This window comes from Saccopteryx bilineata, chromosome 3 (assembly GCF_036850765.1).
Source record: "Saccopteryx bilineata isolate mSacBil1 chromosome 3, mSacBil1_pri_phased_curated, whole genome shotgun sequence".
NCBI lineage: Eukaryota > Metazoa > Chordata > Mammalia > Chiroptera > Emballonuridae > Saccopteryx > Saccopteryx bilineata.
The window spans coordinates 17653757-17673165 of record NC_089492.1 but is presented as its reverse complement, the minus strand read 5'-3'; the positions used below and the strand labels follow the sequence as shown (position 1 = coordinate 17673165).

General features: G+C 42.5%; 1 protein-coding gene across 5 annotated transcripts in view; it reads right to left on the bottom strand.

Moving 5' to 3' along the window:
* SAMD12 (sterile alpha motif domain containing 12) overlaps positions 1–19409 on the bottom strand; it is a 392266-nt gene that overhangs the window by 311793 nt on the left and 61064 nt on the right. The gene's annotated exons all lie outside the window — the stretch shown is intronic.

The following is a 19409-nucleotide window of genomic DNA, read 5'->3' as shown; positions in this document are numbered from 1 at the left end:
TTAAATCAACAAACTGACTAGTATTTCAATGGGAACTATGCTCTTCTCGCTGACCACCAATGAAAGAGGTGCCCCTTCCGGAATTGCGGCGGGGGCCGGATAAATGGCCTCAGGGGGCCATAGTTTGGGGACCCCTGGTGTAAGCCAATTCCTCGTAATAAATCAAACAGGCATACTCTGTTCTGTTTCTTTGGAAAACCTTAATATAGTCTCCATAGTATAAGTGGGCTTCATCCAATCAATTGAACATCTCAAGAGCAAAGATTGAGATTTTCCAAAGGAGGAATTTTGCCTCAAAACTGCAACATATAAACCCTGCTTGGGTTTCTAGCCTGCTGCCTACCTTCTGCCCTGTGGATTTCTAATGTGCCTGCCTCCAAGATACATCTGTATCTATATATCTTATTGGTTCTGTTTCTCTAGACAACATTGAGTAACACAGCATGTTTTCCCATGTTCGTGCATTTGTTTTTTTTGGGGGGGTGGGGGGTGGGGAGGTCATACCTAAAGATGACCAATCAGAGATTTGGGGCAAAATAAACCATAATTCAACAGCAACAAAAAAAGCTAGCATTCATCTGTTGTTTGTTAACACAGAAAATGTGAGAATAAAACAAAAGAAGCAACACACAGAGTTGCTCCACAAATCAATGAATTCTAAATGAGTTCCCACCACAACTTTCTCAGGGCCTGTCCCGGAGAATCCCTTTCCTGGTGTTGTTTATTTTTCCACTTGATTTCCATTCTTTGTTTTGTTTAAATCACAAACAAAACAACTGAGACATTCTTCCTCCATTTTCACAGTTTGTTTACGGTATCTTTCTCTCCTTTTGAGCGGGTGCCAGGAAAACAATACACTGACTTCATTTCCCTAGCGCAGCAGTATCCCTCCTCTGCATTCCCCTACCCCCGACGACGCCGGCTGGGTTTCTTCGGAGGCGTCCCAGCGCATCACCCACATATGACATCGAGCTTGTCTTCCTCCGCACTATCGCAAGGACACGAGACATAAAACTTCTGTTAATGAATCAAATAAGTGAACGAATTCTATGGCCCATGTTGACAGCCAAATCAATATTCAAAATTATTAATATCATAAAATTTAAATGAGCTCTCTTCTGCTCAGCACATGGGCAGGTTGTAAATTCCCCGTTTCCACTAAAGGACATATACTGCCGACGGAATGCAGACCGGCTCCTGGCTCTGCTACGGGTTTATCATTACATTTGCTGAGCAAAGAAACAAACCATAAAAAAACTTTATTATTCTATAGATAGCCCAACTAATAAAGGCCCTTTCTCACTGCAAAATAAAGTCGGTGATGGGTACAACTGGCGCCCGGAACACTGTGTCAACTCACTACTTAGCAAAGTAATTTTTAAATGATTTTTTTTGGGGGGGAGGGAGGGGCACAATTACCAATCGCTGGTATTTGGTAATTTCCAGTGTGTTCTCCAATCATTAAAGGATGTTCTTTCTACTAAACTGGCTTAGAACAAAGAAAAGAAGGAATCACATTCTGAGGATGGAGAACTAGAAAATGTTAGGGTAAGAGCATCATGGACAGAGCACTGAGAAAAAAAGGTAGAAACATCGAGACTTGCAATTCTGGGGCCTCATCTGTCTTCTCTTCTTTAAAATGGTGAAGAAAAACCTACCTACAAATCACCTGATGGGAAAAATGTTAAAGATTTAACTGGAAAGCAATTCCTTTTACAGTATGAATTTTTAATATTCTCCAAGAACCAAATTCATCCCTTCAGGTTCTAGAGCTGAAATCTCATAGCCCCAAGCATGGTCTTCTAGAATTGCTGACGGGGCCATGAGGAGGAAAAGGGATTTTCAGAATGCTCTGTGGCATTCTTCAGGATGCAGATGGCAGGAATGATCAAGTGTCCCTAGTAAGTATCATTCATGAGTCATAATATAGATACCACAATGACCTACCTTTGTCAACTGGTGAAGGTCATGTATATATGACTCACTTTAGCTATCATAAAAGAATAATTTTTGGACTCTAAGATTATTTGAATTGCAACTGTCAATAATTTGGTCCATGTTTTCAGAATCTAATAAGTATAAAAGTGCTAACAGCTAGTGATGGCAAAGACCCAAGAGTTCATCCTCAAGAAACTCGCTATCTAGTGACAGGGAAAGACATGGTAACTGTGAGAATTATGACATAAGTGACATAATAAGGAAACAGCAAAACACAGAGGGAACACCGAGGAAGGTTAATTTTGATTGGGGTTGGAGTTGATCAGAGCAGCTTTGAGAGACGATGAGAGGATCTGAAATGAGTCTTGACAGATAAGCATACTACAGTAGGTGAAAAAGAGGACAAGAGTCCAAGGACTCATTATGATCAAAACTACAGAGTTATCCTGACACATAACCTAGGTGTTAGTGGTATATAGACTTTTTTTGCATAGCTGGTATGTACAGATGTCTCTGTGGTTTCACTGGTTTGTGAAATCTTGAAATTATCTAATTAGTCTTCAGATCTCTTAAAAACAGAAACAAAAATGATAGATACAAAACACCTTTATAAAACCTGTTTTCTCTTGCTTCCTACAAGTATACCCCACCTCTAGAATATCTTAATACTGTTGTTTATGAACTCCACTATATTTTTATACTTCTATTTATATTTGTACTCATAAACAATACATTTTTTTAAAATAATGTTTGCTTCTTTTTTTTAATTTTTATTTATTCATTTTAGAGAGGAGAGAGAGAGAGAGACAGAGAGGAGAGAGAGACAGGGGGGAGGAGCTGGAAGCATCAACTCCCATATGTGCCTTAACCAGGCAAGCCCAGGGTTTCAAACCGGCAACCTCAGCATTTCCAGGTCGACACTTTATCCACTGCACCACCACAGGTCAGGCTACAATATTTTTTATATTTAACAAAAATGCCACCATGCTGCATATATTATTCTACAAGTTGACTGCCATTTATCTTTATGAGCCCAAACCATGTTGAGTCAGAGAACGCTAGTCCAATCATTTTAACTAATGCTTAGCAGTCCTTGTAGGAATAAAAGACTATTTCATTTATCTTGTCTTCCACCAATGGATAGCTATGTTGTTTTTTATTTTTTGTATTATGAACAATCCTGTAATTAACATTTCTGTAGATGTCTTCTTTCACAAATCAGAACGCTTCTCTATACAAGGATGCAAGATTCAACCTCTAGTTCAGGGGTCCCCAAACTATGGCCCAAGGGCCACATGCAGCCACCTGAGGCTATTTAGCCAGCGCCCGCTGCACTTCTAGAAACCTCTTTCATTGGTGGTGAGAGCAGCATCTGCATTCTGTGCTCCTGGAGCACTGTACGCGGCAGCACCGCAAAGCACGGCGTCTCTCACATACAGTACTACTTCCGGTGACGCGGGATGCATGCGTCATGGCTCCGGAAGTGTGTCATATCACTTGTTACAACTAGCAGTGACAAATATGGAACCGGACATTAGCCAAAAGCAGACCCATAGTTCCCATTGAAATACTGGTCAGTTTGTTGATTTAAATTTACTTGTTCTTTATTTTAAATATTGTATTTGTTCCCGTTTTTTTTTTACTTTAAAATAAGATATGTGCAGTGTGCATAGGGATTTGTTCATAGTTTTTTTTTTATAGTCCGGCCCTCCAACAGTCTGAGGGACAGTGAACTGGCCCCCTGTGTAAAAAGTTTGGGGACCCCTGCTCTAGTTTATAGCATGTGCATCTTTAATTTTGCCACTTGCTGCTTACTACCTTGTATGTATATATAGAATGTGCATTCTTTTAAAAAAATTTTATTGACTTTATTGAGGTGGCATTGATTAATAAAGTTATACAGGTTTTAGGTGCACAATTCTACAACACATCATCTGTATATTGCATTGTGTGTTCACTGCCCCAAGTCAAGTGTCCCTCCATCAGCACCTAGCGCTCCTCTACCTCCTCCATCCCCTTTTCCTCCTGCAAGCCTACACTGTTGTCTCTGTCTACAAGTTATTTTTTCTTTGCTTGATCCCGTCACCTTTTTCACCCAGTCTGCATACCCCATGCCCTCTCACAGCTGTCATGTGTATCCTTTGTTAGTCCAAGCTTCTAACTCTGTCTACTGCATCAAGATTCTTTACTATGTTGCTGCTATTTTCTACATCTTTTCTAATACTGGTCCCCTTAGGGTCTCAATTACTAAGGAAAAGAACTTAAAACTTTCTTCTATATGTGTGACTTTGTCAATTTCTCCATTCAGTTCATTTATGCCTTTTGAGGCTATTTTATGAGATGTATGCCACTTTAGAATTGTTGCACCTCACTAGTAAATTGTTCCTTCTATTCAGGACATAGTGACAGGGTGACTGCTATACCATATACAATCTTTGGGGGATGGCTGTAAATGCTCCGCCCATGTGGGTGTTCAGCAACTATGAAGCTGAACTAAGACTCAATAAAGAAGTCAATCATGTTCAATGGTAAAGTACTAGCAAGCTTGTGCTGCAATGTCCAACCAGAGTTGTCAGGAGGAGAGGTGAGATCTTAGTTGACAGTGGCCTGGATCTATAATTCAGCTGGGTCCCCGATTCAGAAGAAGAAAGGAGAGTTTTTATTGATTCTCTAGTTTCTTCAAAAGACTCCCTCCGGAGTAGATGTTGGTTCTTGGACTTGTCCCAAAGCTATTACTAGCACAAAACTAATTTGGGAATTAATTTCTCAGCTTGTGGCTCCTAGAACACATGGGAATTATAAATTTGAAACTCACAGGAAGTTAGGTACATGAACTCAAGTTTTTCTAGAGAGATCTTTATTCCCTCCACCCAGAACCCAAATTAAGACAGAGAAATTTCCTTTTGCTTTCCTGTACTAATGGAGGATTCTTTAACCCACTCTTTCCCAGAGAATACAGCCTCTTGAGAGGTCTTATTTATGCAAGGGAAGGAGTTCTGACTCTTCCACTTCTACCTCCACAGGAGAATGAAAATCCAGTGCCAACCTTCTGCCAGGGCATCACAGTTCCCTCCCTACACCCCCACCTCCTCGTATTCAGTCCCCTTCGTGTTTCTAGTATCTGCTGATTTCCTTTATTCCCCTACAAGCCCTGCCATGCATTAATTAGAATTTCTATTACTTTTCATATAGCATTTATTGAGGTTTGTAATGGGAGGGCTTTCAGTTTATCTACCAGAACTAGAAGTGGTGACATACGAAATGCACTTGGAACAGCATCTGTCACACAATAACTTCTAGACAAGTGTTTTCTGTAATTAATAATTCCCTTCCGCACCTTCTTTGTGCAGAAGTAACATGCATTAGCAAGTCTAGTGTGGTGTACTTACTGAATGATAACACAAAACTATGCCTTTTAATATTAATTCATACCTGTAAACCAAGTGCGTTTTTTTAAAATATAAATTTAATTTTAAATTGATTATGTGCTCTTTGTTGAGAGGAATAACTCCAATCGACAGTACATTTTTTATTTTAAAACACAAATTTAGTAAAACCTCAAAAAAGTGATAGTACAAACTAATACCATGTCATAAACTGTGAATTAAAGTAGCTAAGGTTCAGGAAGCTGATGCTATTTAGAAGTCGTATCCATTTAAGGCTAAGTAAGGGCAAATATGCTGTAACTCAAGCTGGGGATGCTTAAGGACCCCTCACCTGCTCAGGACTAGGGAAGGGTCATCCCAATGTAATCACATGATCATATATTCTGTTAAAATTGGTGAAATTCACAAAAGTGAAGTATTTCATCCACAGTCAATTAAGATAATGGTCTCTTTTTACCCTCCGCCCCCTGCCACACCTCCCTCATTTTGGACAGTGTTGGCACATCCAACAGACGTTGTGGGAATCTGGGTAAGGAGGGGTTGAGGTGGGATCATACTTTGTTTGGGTTTCATAAGATGTATTTATGAAGTCTATACACATGATATGGTAAGCTTACTTCTAGGTGTCGTTATCCCTAAATGTCTCAGTACTGGAGTGACTTCCAAGACTCTTTCTACAATCCTCCCAGCTGCATGGACTCTTTCAGAGTCATGAGACAACAGCATTTGGCACCAGAAGTACATGTGTGGTAAAAGAAGCAAGCTTTGAAATGGAGTGAAGCAGGGAGCCAGCCTTTGGAAAATTCTTCCATTAATTAGAGATGGAAAAGTTGAGACTCTAGTTCTCATAGACACCACATCAAATGAGAACTATGGACCAGACTTGACAATATGGCATATACAATTATAAACACATCTTATTTTTTTCTTTTTATAGGAATCATAGGAAACAGAACTTATCATAACTCTTGTTTTAGGGATCAAAACTATAGCATTACTACAATCAGTAATTATATTTGTATAAGAGGTCACATGATGTGAATCCTAATATCAACAATATCAAGAAATTCTGGTCAACTGTATAAAAGAAAATTGAATTATCATTTTAATACTGCTTTAAAAATATCACAAAATCTTTGTTTTAGGGAGAAGCAACCAATGAGCAAGAAATCAAAGTATAAAGGGAAAAGAGCATTATAGAGGGACGTCAACCAGTTAACAAAAACTTATTTTTCTGATTTTGTGATACTTGCCAGCTCTAAGATTTTTAAAGCTTGTGATTTCTTATTCTAAAAAGTACTCATACTATACTAACTTTTGTACTGAAAATATTGTAGCAAGTTTCAAAACTATATAAGGGTCAGATCCCATAAAACCTGCATCTACCCCAGGAACAAAAACAAGAACAGGAGAAACTATAGTAAAAGTGAAATTATAAAACCACATTTAATGAAATAATGAATAGAGAGAGCTGAGGCCCAATATTAAGAAAAATAAAACTTTTGATAAGGCATAGCAAATAAATCCTTTTATTTATCTATTTGGTCAGAACATATTTTTAAGAAAAATGAATTTCTGTGTTTGAAGTTATACCTGCATTGTTCCTCTGTAGGGTTAACTTAAAATAGGAATTAAAACCATTTATAAATCTCCCAAACTTTTACTCAGGGGTTATAATCATTATCTTAAAACTGGCTTTGTCAATAAAAGAAGCCAAATGTTAAATTACATCTCTCAACCTGACTTGACAAAAAAGAAATTAGTGTATTAAAGTTTATGGCTCATGGGATTATCCAATTAATAAATTTTGTTCAGGAAGCTATAAGATATTAAGAATAAGTTCCCACTCGATCTACAAATGTAGAAATTGATACTTATAAGCGTGTATAAAAGAAAATTACTTAGAAAGTAAACATTAATCAAATCAGGGAGGTGGGCAGGATTGTAGAAATATCTTCCTTGAAAATGACAAGCTAGTGGGTTCGATTCCAGGTCAGAGCACACAGGAGAGGCGCCCATCTGCTTCTCTACCCCTCCCCCTCTCCTTCCTCTCTGCCTCGCTCTTCCCCTCCCACAGCCAAGGCTCCATTGGAGCAAAGATGACCCGGGTGCTGAGGATGACTCTATGGCCTATGCCTCAGGCACTAGAATGGCTCAGGTGGCAGCAGAGCAATGCCCTAGATGGGCAGAACATCGCCCCCTGGTGGGCATGCCGGGTAGATCCTGGTCGGGCATATCAGGAGTCTGTCTGACTGCCTCCCCGCTTCTAACTTGGGAAAAATACAGAAAAAAGAAAAGTAAAGAAAAGAAAAAAAAATTACAAGCTAGGTGAGCCTTGGACTTGACCGCCATCTAATACAGTGGACACTAGATTCCGCCTTGATTTCTGTGCAGAAGGCTTAGCAGCCGCTACAGCAGGGAGGTAGCCATTTCTTGGTTATGCTCCTTCTGATGTGGCCTCCGACATGGTGCAGTAGGTCCAAGGCGAACTGTCCACCAGCACTGGAAAACGAAGGTACCCTCGGCATAAAGATCTGGCCGTGGTCTGCATAGACACTGCCGGGGAGGGGGATGGTGAGAAGGGCCAGGAGAGGGCTGGCCACACATTCAAAAACCACTGCACTTCAGGACTGAAGAAAAACAAAAAGAGGCTGTTACGAAAATGTGGAAAAGAGAACAAGGCACACAAACCAGGTGGCAGCTTTTATAGACCAAGTGATGAGTGCACACCCAAACACAAACAAATGAAACAGGAACGGGTCAACAACGCAAAGCACACGGAGCAGAGACGAGAATGAGCGCCAAGGACGTGGCCGGAAGGTGGAAAACTCCCTCGCACCGCTGACCTGAGAGACACTTTTGGGAGGTGCAGCTGCAGTTCAACCTGCAGCAGAGTCAAGCTCAAGTGTCGGGAACACACCAGAAGCGCAAGGAGTAGACACCTTATTCCTCGGAGATGTTCGCTTAGGACTAAAAGATTTTTCCAAATTAGTGGTCAAAGGTGAGAGATGTCTTCCTGTTCCTTTCGATGTGGCCTCAGACAGAACTGCTGCGAGTTTCGATGGAGGGGTCCAGCAGGCCACTGAAAACAAAGGTGGCCTCCGGACATGCCGCCAAGGAGGGCGATGGGGACAAAGACCCCGAAAGGGCCGGTGACAGTTGTGAAAATCACTCTATTTGAGGAACACAGCTTAAAAAAAAAAAAAAAAAAAATATTGCTTCCACTGTGGTTGCCTTAAACAGAGGAGACACTTGTACATGTTTATCAACATCTTATTGGAAGAGAAAATACAAAAAAATAAAAATAAATAAATAGGCTACAGCTAAGGGAGCCCCTTCCAGAGAAGACAAAAGGAGTTTAAAAGCGAGCAGACTGTTTTAAGTTTGGTGGTGGCTTCACCTGTGTTAATTTTACTACTAGTCATACGTACATATTTTATGTGCTATTGTGTATGTATCAAATATTGCATAAACATTTTTAAAGGAGTGGGTGGAACTATATGCATGAGCCTGGGAGTCCCTTGTTACAGCAGCTGGAATGGCCGGCCCCATTGTGTTTCCTGCAGTGACCATCACTGTGCATGCCCGGAGCACAGAGCTCAAGCCACCTGCCTGCCCTGCCCTAACCGAGCAATGGCTCCAAAGAGCACTTCTCCAGGGGGAAGGCAGAACAACCCTTCAAGTGCAGAAAACAACCAACAAAGCACAACCTGAATGTCCTCATATTCTTCCCTAAAAGAAAATTTAAGAAATGATCTATGAACAAAGAAAGCCCCCTCCCCCCTAAACATCCTGGATTAAGAATTGAATCAAGTCCCAAGAAAGAAAAGCCAGGATGGAGTAACAGACTGAGAGTGGAATCAGGGGCCTACTTGCCTCTCTGTCACTTATTTCTTATAGGATTCTGCAAGTCATTTCACATCTTTGCCTGTGCATTTCCTCACCAGTAAAATGAGAAGGTTGGGATAGATGACTGCTAATAGCCGTTCCAACTATAATCGTTTCTTCTTCCCTTTATGTTCTCTGTGGGTTTTCATCCAGGCACACAAGCCTTCTGCTTCTTGAGAAATCGCTGCAAATCTCAGGGCTCCGCGGGGCCACCCTCAACAAGATGGTGGAGCTGGCTAGAAACGCCCATGACCCGCAGTAATAAGCACTGCTGTGAATAATTTATTGTGCTGGAGCCCAGATGTTGCCGATAAATATTAGCCAGTGAAACCCAAGTGTGTGGGGGGGGTAAGGGTCATTCAAGGAGAAGCACTTGTATCTCAGAAAGTCAATGTGAAAATGGTAAGATGGGTGGCCTGGATCTGCATTTGTGGGGAAAAATAGGTCAGCCTCTACCAAACAAAATCATTGCTTAAGTGGATTAAACCACACACACGCAGAAACGACGCTGGAAAAACAACATTCATCTGCAAATGGTAAGCCCAACAATTTAGACCAGTGACCAGGGCTGAGCACTTATTGATACATTCTAGAAAAAAGCACGAGTCGCATAAAAGGGAGTCATGTGACGTGTGAGATGGAGACAGCAGCTCATTGCTGTCGGCTGCATACAAACACAAAACAGGCACCAGGGAGAGGCATGCCTCAGAATGTCCTGACTCTGGTAACAATCAAAGACCCAGGAGAACACTTTACAAACTTCAAATAGCGATTTTAGTTAGGCAGTTCAGTAGTGCAGAGAAGCCGGAGCTCTGGCAGTCTACATCTGTTAGAGAGAAAGCCTCAATCCATACGGATTTTAGAGTAATCGTTCAGCACCCCATTTTTTTTGCAGGGGGTTGCACATGGCCAGAGGTTCAGCAAGATGCCTGCCTGGGAGCAGCTTGTTTTGAGAGAGCATGACTGGATCATTTCCAGATGCCGCCCGAATTAATCTGGTTGGGCTAGGCTTGTGTTGCAGGAACAAACATCCCCCCAAATCTTAAAAACAGAAAATCCAAATTAGTAAAAAATGTTAAAAAGTTTACTTCTTACTTATACAAAGTCTGCGCTCGGTCACCTCCTGGGTAGCTGTCCTCCATGTGGTGACTTGGTGATCAAAGTCCCTTTAAATTCGTGCACTGCCATCTGAACGTGTAGCCACCACACTCCCCAAACAGAGAGAAGGGGGGCGGGGTCCGCTCCAGGCTTTAGCTGCCCTGGCAGCATGTCCAGTGACTTCTACCATGGCAGCACCGGTAAGAAGCGAATCCACCCTCACGTTCCTACAAAACGTTAGTAAGCCTGAAATTCTAAAAACGGGATCAGCTGTTCATCCCAACGACACTACTCTCCTCCTTTCCTGACTGTCCGTGAAATGAACTGGCCTCCTTTCACTAGATGGTAACACAGTTAACCGTAGGCGAGCATGGTTGGGGGAGTGGATGTCAAAAATTAGGCTGAAAAGAAAAAAAAAAAAAAAGCCAGATGAGCTATTTTTAAGTGCTTTTCATGCTGTGTCCATACCCACCAAAATGAAGTCTACCCCTCAGGCTTCTCCAAGCCCGAAGATGACAGTGTAAGGGTGATGTGGATCAAAGAAACAGCAGCAGCAGAAGCAGAGAAGCCAGAGGGGCGCCACCTCCCGGGGGAAGAGCCAATGGAAAACACACCTCAGCCCTCTCTTTCTCACACACACACCAGTGTGACAGGTGTGACCTGGAATCTGTATCTGTAGCTGAGACGACCCCTCCCCCCCAAACCTAGATTCACAGGGTGCACGGTCTGCTTGACATCTTCTGCTAGATGGAACACAAAAACAGTAAAATTAACGTGAAACTTCTGATTTTACCAGAAAGCATCCCCTATGAACAGCCTGCCCTTGCCAGTTTTCCCATTTCACTAAAGAACCCCAATATGCAGTTCACTGCTTGACCCAGAAACTCGGCAGTCATACCTTGATTCTTCCCTTTGCCCCATGAATGACACCTAATCATGTCTTAACCAGTTTTATCTTCGAAATACACTTCAGCTACAGCCACCTCTCCTCCTTTCTACTAATGCCGCGCTGGCTGGCCCAAGCTACCATGACCTCTCAACTCCTCCATAAACTCCAAGTCGCTTCCTAGTCTCCTGTTTCTACTCTTGCTAGCTTCTAATCAACTCTCCAAGGAAGTCCCTTCCCTACCTAAAGCCTTCCATTGGTTTTCCACTGCCCTAAGCATCAAGTTCAGATGAAACCACGCTACCTGCCCAGTAGCGGCTTGAGCCGTTTTTAAACCTGCCCCATCGGTGCCCTCGCCGTTCCCAAGCAGGATCTAGCCTTCCCTACGGCGGGTTCTCGGCACAAGCTGGCCCAGGGTCCATGAAGGGTTCTTGTTCCCATCTGTTGGCATGGCTGCATTTTTAACATTTAGGTTTCATTTTCTTTTGATTTCAGCTTCTCGGACCTCCATCGACTTCCTTCCTAATAGATATTAGAATTTGCATCAGAGTCCATGTGGGAGAGCCAGCTTCTGGCTCAATATAGCATCACCAGAGAAGGGTCAATAGACACTTAGAATGCAAAATGATGTGTGCATTGTTAAAGAGAGGAGAGCCACCGCCAGGAAATAAAAGAGGGTCAACTATACCGCTCATGCTATGACAGGGTCTTGGACACCAAGGCCACGCAGCCCACTGCCGACAGCCCGGGGTCAGAGCGCCACCCAGCCAGGTCAGACCCACCCTGAAAAGATGGCTCATCGAAGAGCGGCAGTCACTTACAAACTCCAGCTGGTACAAATCCAGGCTTATCATTTCCAGGTTTTTAATTTTTTTTTAAGAGAAATGAGAAATCTGGAGCTTTTAAAATGAGGAATTTCAGGGCTTTTCCCAGCGCTGAAGAATAATTTAAACTTTTAAGTTTGTGTTGGGCAAACAAAACATGTTGGTAGACCCAACATGGAAGCAGGCAGCCAGTATGAAATCTCAGCTAAAATAAAAAAGAGAAAAAGAAGATATTCTTTTATCCATCTTGCCAAAATGTTTTCTGAAGATAGTGATATTAAGAATAACCACGGTAGCAAACTTATACTGTGCTTACTATATATGCCAGGAGCTGTTTTAAACACTTCGTATATAGGCACTCCAGCGAGCCTAACAGCACCCAGCACCCAGTGAAGCAGGCACTATGATTATTCCCTACTGGACAGAGAAAGACACTGAGGCAGAGAGAAGTCAAGAAATTAGCATCAGGAGGCATCACTAGTAAGCCACAGAGCCAGGCTCTTGACCACGTGATTTGAAGAAAAGTCAAACAGTGAAGTCACATATCCTCTATAAAAATGTTCTGCTTGATAACAAATCTGAGTTTGGATGCTTGCCTCCCTTCCTTTTGCTCTAGTTCTGGCCTGTTATGGGCCCCTCTAAGAGCTTATTACTATCTTGGCATGTATAGGGTTAACCGTTCTTTAACTGTTCTTTGTCTATTTAGTAGAAGACAAAAAAAAAAAAGGCTCATATCAGATTTCCCCAAAAAACAGATTACACAATGTGTAAGTTAGACATGTGAACATTTAGAATTAAACTGAGTAATTATATCAAGAACAAGGAGCCACTGAAGTTCAACTTTGGCTGTGGCATTGGGCCAAAAATCTGCTATTAGGGTTTGGCTTCAGCTTTGGTTTTTGGTGGGCCAAGCAGCCAAAAGCCATTTCAACTACATTTTTGGAAACCCTAAAGTTGTGTACCATTAATGATTATTTGAGCACCCGGTTATTTACTTATCTGATCATCACAGCACTATCAGTAACACACCTAGGGATGTTCTTGGGGTTGACTGTCACTGTATCAAACTTCCCTTTCCAGAAAAGTAGGCAATTCTTGATGTAACTTAGAGACTGACATTCTCCTGGTTTGCTTATATAATAAATCCACTGGACAAGGTGAAGGTTAAATATACACTGATTCTTACAAGAATGCACTGAAACAAAAAGTTTAGCCCCTACAGGTTACCAGGCATGGTGTGACTCTTAGGAATACATCACTGAACAAAACAGGTCCCTGTTCTTGCAGAGATTATACTAAAGTGGATGATGACATAAAATAATAATAAACATAAAAAGGAAATAATATAGTGTTAGAAAGTGGTCAGTGTTTTTTTGGGGGGTGGGTGGGAGGTAACAGAAATAAACCAGGGTATCAAGTACTGGGGGAGATGCCATTATTTAAAAGGAATAATCTACATAAGTCTCGTGGGAGCAAAGATTTGAAGGAGATGGAGTATGTCTTGTGCCTCCCGGGGCAAGGGAATTGCAGGCAGAGAGAACAGCCAGTGCAAAGGTCCTGAGGTAGGTACATATCTGGTTTAATCCAGGAAAAACCTGAGCATGAAAGACTATAGCAGAGAACATGAGTGACCTGCTAGGGAGTAGATCATGCAGAGCCTGGTAGGGCATTGGAAAGACTTCGGCTTTTAATTTGAGGAAAATGGGGAGTGATCAGAGGAGGTGGAGCAGAGGAACACCATAATCTGACTTGCACATTAAAGATCATTCCAAGTCCTGGCTGGTTGGTTCAGGGGCAGAGCATTGATCTGGTGTATGCAAGTCCTGGGTTCGATTCTTGGTCAGGGCATGCAGGAGAAGCAACCATCTGCTTCTCTCTGCCTCTCCTCCTGCAGCCATGGCTCATTTGAGCAAGTTGGCCCCAGGTGCTAAGGATGGCTCCATGGCCTCGCCTAAGGCACTGAAATAGCTTGGTTGCCAAGCAATCAAGCAACGGCCCAGGTGGGCAGAGCATTGCCCCATAGGGGGCTTGCCAGTGGATCCCAGTCTGGGTGAATGTGGGAATCTGTCTCTCTGTTTCCCTGCTTTTCCCTTAATAATAATAATAATAATAATAATAATAATAAACATTTTGGCTGTTGAACTGAGAATCATATTTTATGGTAAATATTGTAAAAGCATTGCTTAAGAAATAAATAAAAACCATGAGAGATAGCAACAAAATTCAGGTTGATTTTGAGAAGTTTTAAAAAGTATGATCTTTTAGGACAGTCCCAATCTTTAATTTATGGCATTGTTTCAATAAAACTGAATCATGACTTTGGAACCCAGATGGCTAGTCCAAGAGTTAAAGTCTTTATTTTAGTCAGTTATTATTAGAGAGGAAGAAAGCTTAATGACTTAGAGGGGGGTGAAATATCACCATGAGCATGACCCTGCAGTGGGGAGCTTGACGAAAACCATCTGTTGCTCCTTCACTGACCTCGGTTGAAAGAGAGCATATTTTTAACATTGTAAATGTATGATATAAAAACCACAGGAACTGACAGCTCTGAGAAATGATCACTGCACTGGAATGCCATTAAAAAATCTGCTTAGTATAATTTTAAGTTTTAATAAATAGACATTCTTATTAATATCACAGGCATATTCTTGTAGGCCAGACACTCAGTATATTGAACTTCAGTGATACTGAACTTCAACCTAACAGTGATTTAATACTCAGCCACTTGGCCAAAACACATATTTGATATATCTTGTTGGCTGTTTGTAGCTCCACATATTCATATATCGAAGTCCTAATCCCCAGTATGATGGTATTTGGAGATGGGGCCTTTGGGAGATAATTAGGATTAGATGAAGTCATGAGGGTGTGGTCTCCATGATGTGATTAGTGTTCTTTCAAGATGAAAGAGACCAGAGCTCAATCCCTCACCACTAACTATATGAGGATACAGCCATCCATAAGGTGACCATCTGTAGAACAGGGACCCTTACTAGGAACCAAAATGGTTGGCACCTTGATCTTAGACTTCCCAGCCTCTAAAACTATGAGAACTGTGTCTATGCTTAAGCCATCCAGTCTATGGTATTTTGTCATAGCATCCCAAGCTATGAGAGCATATATCTAGGGTTATTTGTGAAAGCAACATTTGAAGATTATTTCTAATTTATACAGCCCTGGGTATAATGCAGTGGTTCTCAAAGCATGTGCCAGGGTGCACTGGTGAGCCCTAGAATATTTCCAGGTGCACCCCCCAGTATTCCAGAGAAATATGTGCCTGTTGGGGACCAAAAAACCAACAGGGCTTTTGGAGTTTAGATTTTTGGGAGACAGAGGTGTAGGGAATTGGCTGTAAGCTGACATACTTACTGCCCAAAACCCCACCTCACTTGCCTGATTAGGTTGCAAAAGGCTGTTAAGCTGTGGTGCTGGATTGTTTACACTACCCCCCATGTTCCCCAGAAAGACTAAAGGCAAGTTTCTTCTATCCTTTGTTTGGTGTAAAGTTAAGATGATATGTATGGCGGGGGTTTTCTGCACTCAACACAATTAAGAGTAAAAAGAGAGGAATTCTTCAATGTCTTGACAAGGAAATGAGAGTTTGCCTTTCAAATATATGCCCAAACATTGAAGAAATTGCTAGGACACACCAGGCTCATGTTTCTCATAAACACAAGAATGAAAAAACTTAACACATTTGCACTGGACCTGCCGAATTTACTAAATCTCACTAAGAATGTATCTCTCTATATAAAAAGATAACATTTTTGTAGTTATTTTTTAACCCCTCTTTTTTTACAAATTCTAAAAAGCATAACTCAAAAAATATAACATAAAAATGTTTTTTAATGTCAGAATAAATTTAATTTTGCTGTATTTATTTTGTTTAATTACCATAAAAGCACGCTTGGACTTTGTATTTTTTTCTTTACTATTTGACTTAATTATTAGAACATATTTCTCAAAATTTGTATATAGTGTGCCTACAATCATTTGCAGGATTTTAAATGTGCCCCAACTTCAAAAAATTTGAGAACCACTGGTCTAATGTTTCAAGTGCTGCTTGGTACTTGGGGGCTCGATTCTCAGATCAGGAGTTCCTAATCATTGCAAGAGAGGCTGCTTCCATGTCCTTCAAGTTTTGACTTCAAGGAGATGGGGAGAGATCATGGGCGTCTGCTGATGCTCACACTGGGGACCCTGAGGGTGGGGCTGATGGAGCCTTGCCATCTGAAACCCTGGCCAGCCCTGCAGGCAGCAGAGAGCTCACTGGGTCCTGATTTGGACACTGGAGACTCTTCAAGTCGAGTTTGAAATGCCTGCCAGACTGCAGATATTGTCCCAGTCTAAGGAACAAGCTACATGGATGTTTTCAGGATACAGAGTAATAAGAGTGGCCACAGGAGGGTCCCTGGCTCACCCTGTGGACAATGTTTCTTACACAGTCACCATGTAGAGATGCCTTCTCCTGACATGGTCAACCATTATAAAACCCAGCAAGATTTACCTTTCTGTTCACCTTCAGAGAGGTTAAAGACAGTGAAATAACTATGAGACAAAAATGAGAACAATGCAGAGGCAAGGGACTTCTGTGTCACATCAACTTCATTCATTCATTCATTCATTCATTCAAATCGTACTCTCTTTATGTGGACACTGTAGCAGGCACTGACATCATAGCAGGGAACAAGACAAACAAGATGTTCTCAAGGAGTTTAAATTCCAGGGAAGAGACAAAATCAACAAACAGTGATTTCAGAGAAAAGGAAGTTCCATGAAGGACATCAACAGAGTGATGTCAGAGAGTGTGGCTGGGGGACAAACTCAGGCCTCTCTGGAGAGGCACACTTGGACTGGGACCTAAAGGACAGTGAACCAGCCACACAATGACCAAGGTGGCAAACATCAGGGGTGGAGGGGCTGACAAGTACCAGGGCTCTCAAGAAAGAATGACCTTGGTATCTTCAAGACACAGAAAGGCAAGTATGTCTGGAGCTCAGACAAGCAGAGGAGAGCCTGGTATGGGGCAAGGCTGGGAAGGCAGGCAGGGCCCAGATATCTTAGCTCTGGACAATCGTGTCACAAGTCCGGATTTCACTTGAAGTGCTACAAAAACAAAACAAAGCAAAACAAAACCACCACAGATGCTCAGCAGCTGAGTGGCATCCTCTGATTCAAGACTGTCGTGTGTAGAATGAATCACAGGAGGGACAGACGAAGTGGAAGCCAGGTAAGAGGCCACTGAGGGGTTGCCCGGGAGAGCCAGACCCATGTGCCGGCAGCGGAGGCGACACTTGCGTGGGTTCCAGACTGTGCAGTGGGGGTGGAATGAACAAACAGGACAGGCTGATGAACAACCCACCAAGAACAAAAGAATTAGCATTTGCATATTTATAAGATGGAATATTCTTCTTCCAATTCAGTCATCATTATAAAACCTTCCTCTTTCTTGGTATATGAGTCATATCAGGACAATTTTAAATGATTTATTATTTATTCCCACGGTTTCTTTTTTCCCTTGACAATCACAAACTTTTGGCAACTTATATCCAAATGGAACATCAGCTATGGACATTTATATATTTACACAGAAGAGAAAATAAGGTGCTCCTTTCCAGTGATTTCAAGTACCCCTACTACCTCCTACCTTTCTCACCACAGTGCTCCATAACCCTGGGTGTGCAGCATCTACAGCTGGGCTGTCTAGCCCCTCCCATCAGCTGGGACAGCCGCAGTGACACGGAGCCGTGAAGTCAGGCAGGCACGCATCTAAACCTCAGACTCACTATTCTCTCAATGGAATGCATCCACTTCCTCAAAGTCACCCACCTCCTAGAGCCATTGACTATTTTTTGCAAACCTCTGTTCTAAACAGTCGCCTGCATCCAAGTGGTGGTCACAGTTCAATAGCAACTACCATGATTGGGGAAAGCAAGACAAAAATTTACTTGGAAACCTCACTAAACAATGTGCATTTTATAGAGAATATCTCTTAGCAGGTGCGTATGGAGACAGAGAAGGTGGACTGTGTGTTCTGAGATGATGTGTGCTTGTTTGGCTACGCTGCCCTCACCAGGAACTGTCATCTGCCCTTTAGTTCTGGGCACAGGCAAAGGCCAAAGGTGGCTTTCTGCCACCACCCGGGGCTGTTTACCTTGCTCTGCCTCCTGCTCTGCCTTCATCCGCCTCTTGAGTTCTTCTCTCAGCTGGGTTGACCCTCCAGGCTGAGATACCTCCAGGCTTTTTCAACACGTCACCCATCCATCAAGGGCTGCGAGTCTTTTCATCACAACTACAGGAGGAGCTCATGGCTGTCCTGTCTCTCGGGGACGAGCTGCACACATGCCTTTATGCGGATGCATGCGATCCAGAATTACCACAATCAGTTCTGACTGTGGCGACTCTTCAGCTGCTGCCACCTGCCTGGAAGGTCGACATATGGACCTTCAGAGTTTCAGGCTAGAAAAGCATCTGGGAACAGCGCTCCCAAAGTTGTCCCTAGAACTCAAACGCCCTCTTCTCCAGAGGCCTATCTTTGCTGTGTCAAAACTGTCACTGGGCTCTGACCCACCCGCTGTTAGGGGCTCCATTTCCCTGTCCACCACCCTCTGTTTTACATCCTCCAATGGCACTCAGGATAGTCTTCGTACCCCAGAAAAGTAACGGGAACCAAACGGGTGCGAGCATGTGTTGTTTTCATGGGGCGGACAGCCCGCTAGAGTAGAAAACACTGGCCGTGAGTGAGAAGAACTATGCTTTAGGTTAGATTGGGTCACCATTGGCCTCGGAATCTTGGAGGAGACATTTCATCTCATCTTAGTCTCAGTTCCCTTATCTATAAAATAAATTAGATAGTCAGAAGAATCCTAAGGGTTTCTTTATTTGTTGATTAGACCACAAAGCTATGGCTCAAATATACCCTGTTTATTGCAACACTTTTCAGAGTTGAACTCTTCAGTTAAGAAAGGCTTTACCTTTCCAAATATGGGTTTGCTGTCATGGGCCCTAGAACTCATGTAGCATGACGTCACTCAGCCTTGTCTCACCTGTCCTGACCCTTCTGACAATTCCTAACACACTGTGTGCTCACTGTGTTTCCCGTGCATTCTGTCCCTTCATATCACTGGCGACATTCTACTCGGGTGTCAGCTTCTTTTGGAGAGACACTTGCTTCCCGAGCCAGGCAACACAGATCGCCAAGAAACACAGAGAGCCAAGAATTAGATCATTCTATCCCCAAATTGCCACAGACCTTCTCAGAACGCGGCCGAGCAATGTAATTTGATCAAGGTTAAGTACAATCCACCCTTCATCTTCTAAGCCGAGTCACAATTCTTTCAGGTTCCCATTTAAATCCCAGATTAATGCCTCCTGCTCATTGTTACA